At 44.4% G+C, this 6,208-nt stretch overlaps 1 protein-coding gene and 1 pseudogene across 3 annotated transcripts in view; both read right to left on the bottom strand.

Annotated features, from left to right (window-relative positions):
• Nucleotides 1–6,208, bottom strand: part of FNIP1 (folliculin interacting protein 1) — a 160,653-nt gene that overhangs the window by 17,714 nt on the left and 136,731 nt on the right. The gene's annotated exons all lie outside the window — the stretch shown is intronic.
• On the bottom strand, nucleotides 436–1,933 carry LOC108523402 (actin, cytoplasmic 1-like; annotated as a pseudogene).

The raw sequence follows: 6,208 nt of genomic DNA, 5'->3' as shown, positions 1-6,208 counted from the left end.
AAAAAAAAAAAAAAAAAAAAAAAAAAAAAATTTTTGCATTACATAATTTACACAAAAGCAATACTACTACCTCCCCTGTGTGGACTCGGAAGAGGACTGGGCCATTCTCCTTAGAGAGAAGTGGGGTGGCTTTTAGGAGGGCAGGGGACTTCCTGTAGCAATGCATTTCACAATATTTGGAATGACTATTAGAAAAAAGAACAATGTACAATCAAAGTCCTTGGCCACATTGTAGAACTTTGGGGGATGCTCGCTCCAGCCGACTACTGTCACCTTCACTGTTTCAGTTTTTAAATCCTGAGTCTAGCCAAAAAAAAAAAAAAAAATCACCACCAAAAACAAAAAAACAAATAAAGCCATGCCAATCTCATCTTGTTTTCTGCACAAGTCAGGTTTTGTCAAGAAAGGGTGTAACACAACTAAGTAACAATCCGCCTAGAAGCATTTGTGGTGAACGACGGAGAGGCCGGACTCACCGCACTCCTGCTTGCTGATCCACATCTGCTGGAAGGTGGACAGCAAGGCCAGGATGGAGCCGCCCATCCACATGAAGTATTTGCACTCTCGGGAGGAGCAATGATCTTGATCTTCATCACGCTGGGCACCAGAGTGATGCTCTCCTTCTGCATCCTGTTGGCAGTGCCAGGATACATGTTGTTGCTGCCAAACAAAACTGTGTTGGCGTACAGGTCTTTGTGGATGTCCATGTCACATTTCATGATGGAGTTGAAGGTAGTTTCGTGGATGTCACAGCATTCCATGCCCAGGAAGGAAGGCTGGAAGAGTGCCTCGGGGCAGTGGGAGAACTCATTGCCAATGGTGATGACCTGGCCATTGAACAGCTCATAGCCCTTCTCCAGAGAGGACTGGAGGCCGCCACGGCCATCTCCTGCTCAAAGTCCAGGGCGACATAGTATAGCTTCTCCTTGATGTCACACACGATTTCCCACTCGGCCATGGTGGTAAAGCTGTAGCTGTGCTCAGTGAGGATCTTCATGAGGTAGTCACTAAGGTCCCGGCCAGCCACGTCCAGACACAGGATGGCATGGAGGAAAGCATAACCCTCCTAGATGGGCACAGGGTGGGTGACCCCATCACTGGAGTCCATCACGATGCCAGTGGTACGGCCAGAGGTGTACAGGGACAGCATGGCCTGGATGGCCACATACATGGCTGGGGTGTTGAAGGTCTCAAACATGATCTGGGTCATCTTCTTGTGGTTGGCCTTGGATTCAGGGGGCTCTCAGTCAGCAGCACAGGGTGCTCCTCGGGAGCCACATGCAGCTCGTTGTAGAAGGTGTGGTGCCAGATCTTCTCCATGTCATCCCAGTTGGTGATGATGCCATGCTTGACGTGGTACTTCAGGGTCATGATGCCTCTCTTGCTGTGAGCCTTGTCGCCCACATAGGAGTCCTTCTGACTCATGCCCATCATCACACCCTGGTGCCTCGGGTGCCGCATGATGGAAGGGAAGACAGCCCAGGGCATTGTTGCCCGTGAAGCAGACCTTGCACATGCTGGAGCTGTCGTTGATGACAAGTGCAGCAATATCATCCATGGTGAACCAGCGGCGGGTGTGGATGGGCGGCGGAGTGGTGAGGGTGAGGCTCTGTGCTTGCAGGGTGGACACGGTCTTGGTGGCCCAGGCTACAGTTTAAATGATAATAGGCCTTGCCCAAAACTCAACTGCTTTTGTAAAGCTAAAAGGAAGCCATCAGGCTGAAACGAGGAGAGGAGTTTGAGTCCTGCTAAGGCGCAGACATTATTCTGGAGGTTATAAGAAATGAAACTTTCCCAATTGCAAATAACACCACTATTGTACACTGGCATTTTGAGATGTCTTTCCAGGTTTTTTTGCATGTCTGACACCCTTGGCTCCACCTGGACTGACAACCCACTTCTGTAGCCCCATCCAGAAGCGATTTGGCCCCAGGAGGACAGCTTCAACCCCCCTATGATTTCTGCCCCACCCAATCAGCTGCAAGTACCTGTTACCTGGCCACCCCACCCCTTCCTCCAAACTGCCTTTAAAAAACCCCTAACCTACAAGCTTTAAAGGAAATGATTTGAGTATGAACTCCAACTCCCACATGGGGTGGCTGACCTTGTCTATTGAACTTTTTCTCCACTACAATACCATGGTCTGTCTTTATGCAGCGGGCAGGAAGAATCCCTGGGTGGTTACAAATTTGGGGGCTTGTCTGGGATCACCCTTGTGGCTACCTGCCCACGGTTTGGCAGTCCCCCACAAGCAACAGATCCAGAGGCCAGCCCAAGTGGCTGCATAGTTCTCCTGGACTGGGGGCTGACACTGGCACTATCTCTACCAGCAACACACTGCTGGCCCATGGATTTAATTGCAGTAGAGAAATTGTTCCTGTAAAGACATCTCTAAACTGGTCTGGTGGGTATTCTAGGTGGTGCCAATGCCTCCTTCCTTCTCCTAACTGGTTTGGCTTCTTAAGGGATCTAAGTTTGGCCCCTTCAGGGATCTCGATTGGCTCTCCCTAATTAGTATGAAGGGTCTTGGTTGGGGAGACTTCTCCTCAAAAAGGAAGATTTCAGGGAGATTTCTCAGAGGATAGGTTACTTTGGAAAGCATACTCTTGGAATTCCTGCTTAGGAATCTTGGTTTGGGAGACGTTCTGTCCATCTTGTCTTTGTTGTATGTGTGTGTTTGTACATCTAGAGGGGATCTCTAAAGGAACTGGTGATGGAAGTCCAGCAGACCTAACTTGGAGAACCTTCCTTATTTGATCACATTCGCTGAGCAGTGAAGGAAGTTCAACAGGTTTGACCTGGGGTGACTGTCTGCTCTTCATGTTGTCTAGACATCACCCAAAGAATTCCCAGTCAGAGGTCATCCCTCCCTACGTTGAGTGGATCAAAGATGACAGGGACGCACTGGAAAAAGTTTGAGCCTTGACAAGTCAGTATTAGGTGCTGAGCAACGTGCCTACTGTCTGTTTTGTTATATGTGTTTCACCAGGTTGAGATAAAGAATGTTAATTTGGTGGTCTCTCACCCCTCTCCCTCGCTCCCCCGCACAGCCTATTGGGTGAAATCTGACAAAGTCAAGAGGTTTTTGCCTATAGTTCCATGAATCACACAAAAGTAATTTTCCTTTGTGACTATGGTGCGGTGGCCAACACGGCCAGGGTCGCTCAGGGAAAGGGAGATCAGAAACCCGCCGTGCTGGACAAAAGGTAAGAATTTCTTACCGGTGAGGCTTCTGGCCTCTCTCTCTCATCTGAGCAAATCAGGTAAGTGAATGGTAAAAATCACTGTTGATTAATAAGAAAAAGGACCTGTGAGAGGTTACTCTGAGGTTGCAATGATTCTGGTGTACTTCTCGATGGGTCAGTTACAAACTTTGCTGTGGGTCCCTAAAACAAAAACTAAATGAGGCTTCCCTCTAATCTTGTTTTACATCCTTGAGAGCATGACTTTGTGACCACGTGGGGATACTCTCTCTTGGTCTCCACCATCCAGAGAACAGGAATTTTCAAGTTCATGTCAGGCACCCAATCTGAAAGTGCTGGGAGTTTGAGATGAGTCAGCACATTCTTCATCCCAAATGTGTCAAGCCCTTGGGTGAGTTTTGTCTGAAAAGGTCCCATCTCTATAGGGCTTTTGTCATCTTTTGCTATCTTAAGCCCATTTCTGAGAGTGAATTCTTGGGGATCATGGAGATGCCTCTTCTACCCTAGATACCTTTTGCTTCTAATGTAAAAAGAAAGGAAAAAACAAAAAAAACTAGAAAATTACCATCTAGACTTTAATAGGTTTCTTAGATTGAGTCACTATTGGAACTGATTACCTCAATGAAAGAAAAAGGTTAAATTAAGAGAAGGATGCATAATAATGACGTGGTTAGTCTTAGAAAATTCTCTTGAGCAGTTAAAATCCCTTGCAAGTTTGAAAATGCTCTAGACTTCTTCTGAGAAAGACAACAGCAGTCACCTTGTACTGCAGGTCAGTTGCAAAGGCATTGCCCTCCTACAGTGGTGGGTGGCTTGGGTTCAATTCTAGGCTTTGGGAGCAAGTCCTTTTTGGTTTAATACTTGTGGAACTTTTGCCATTTATTGATTCTTTTCCCTTCCATGCACAGCTTCTCATTTCTTATCTTGAATTTTTTCTCTGAACTACACCTTTGGAGATATTCTAGATTTTTTTTTTTTTTTTTTTTTTTTTTGAGATGGAGTCTCACTCTGTCACCCAGGCTGGAGTGCAGTGGCACAATCCTGGCTCACTGCAACCTTGGCCTCCCAGGTTCAAGCAGTTCTCCTGCCTCAGCCTCCCAAGTAGCGGGATTACAGGTGTATGCCACTGCGCCTCACGGCTAATTTTTGTATTTTCAGTGGAGACAGGGTTTTGCCATGTTGGTAAGGCTGGTCTTGAACTCCCGACCTCAAGTGATCCACCTGCCTCGGCCTCCTAAAGTGCTGGGATTACAGGTGTGAGCCACCGCGGCTGGCCTGGGGGATGTTCTAGATCTTATAAATCGTTTACCATCTCTTTGGAGACACCTCCTGCATCCCTGTTTAAGTCATCCCCTTAGTTAAGGCTTATTAATTTCACACAGAAGGTTACCTCTAGTAAAAGGATTCACAAGTCGGAGTTTGTCCTCACTGAAATCTGGTAATAAAAGATTTTAAAAGAACTTTTCTCTTGAGAGCTCCATAGTTAGAAATCGACTTAATTAAGGTTGATATTTGGGCTACATGTATAGATGTTGTTTGAAAGCTCCAGCCTTCCCTCCAAAAACTTCTTGGTCAATGGAATTTTGTCTTGATTCTCTGTTTCTGTGTATTTATATGCGTTGAGTGTGTGATGTTTATATACAGAGCTCCAATTAATTGGCTTAAAGAAAAACAAGCACTTGAATCAAACATTGTCAGAAAAATGGAAACTAATGCCTGTAGGTCTCATGATTCTAATAATCTTTTTGTAAATAAAAAAGACAGAAGATTATTGGTAAAGTAAAATGAAAATGTCTTCAAAGTTTATATATTTAGTCTAAATTTGGCAGGTCAAACACTGTTTGCTTGATGTTTTAAGGTGATAAACTGCTTCTGTGACTTTTACTAATTGTTTGTCTGTTCTACAGCCAATAGATTCTAGGTAAGGCCTGGAGACATATGGAGTTAGGCAGGTCCCCTGGCTAGACTGGGAAAAGTCATGGGTTCTGCAATATTATACATGGCTAAAATGGCTTGTTTACCAGGTTTCTCGCCAAAAATAAAATTTGCTAAAAGTTAACAGTGCAGCATGCACTTCAGACTACTGGAAAAACAGTTTTATATGCAAGGTGTAGAAGGAAAAAAGAATGTGGTTTTGGTGGGAGGCTATAAGAAGGCATGGGAATATGGTTTTTGTTAAAGGAAATGAAATTTTGTCTAGCTCAGAGGGTTTTAACAATTGTCTTAACCTAAAAGAGTAATGGGACAAAACTGAAGGTTTAAGCAAGGTGTAAAGGGTTTGTGAAGTGTTGATCTTATAAAGGAAGTTCTGTAGGTATAGGCAAGTTTGCTAAGATTTGAAGGGGATTATTTAATTTTTCTGTATGTTGAACACTAAAATAAGCGCATACTAATGCAGGGCCAAAATCTGGGCTCATGTGTCTGAATAACATGGTTTTCTTACTGAATTGATCTACTGCTTAATAGAAAATTGTAAAAGATTAAAAAAGGTTTATTAAAATTTTACCTTATGGTTAAACTAATTAAGATTGAATAGATTTGTTTATAAGGTCTTATTAAGAATTAGGTTTAATGTTACTAATACACTAATGCAAAGGTGAAACTTGGCTTTCTCTTTAGAACAAGATTTTTGGGAGGCTGAGGTGGGAGGATCACTTGAGGGTTCAGAGTTCGAGACGAGCCTGGATAATACAGCAAGACCTCGTCTTCACAAAAAGTAAACACGTTAGCTGGGCATGCTGGCATGTGCCTACAATCCCAGCTACTGGGGAAGCTGAGGTACGAGGATTGCTTGAGCCCAGGAGTTCAAGACTCCAGTAAGCCATGTTTGTGCCACTGTACTCTAGCCTTGATGACAGAGCAAGACCCTGTCTCAAAAAAATAAACAAAAAACAGTTGGTGGGATTGTAAACTAGTTCAACCATTGTGGAAAACAGTATGGCAATTCTGCAAGTATCTCAAGCTATATGTACCATATGACCCAGCCATCCCATTAAGGCTTCTAG

Source organism: Rhinopithecus bieti, unplaced genomic scaffold (assembly GCF_001698545.2).
Source record: "Rhinopithecus bieti isolate Rb0 unplaced genomic scaffold, ASM169854v2 scaffold_74448, whole genome shotgun sequence".
NCBI lineage: Eukaryota > Metazoa > Chordata > Mammalia > Primates > Cercopithecidae > Rhinopithecus > Rhinopithecus bieti.
This window is presented reverse-complemented; position numbering and strand designations above follow the sequence as displayed.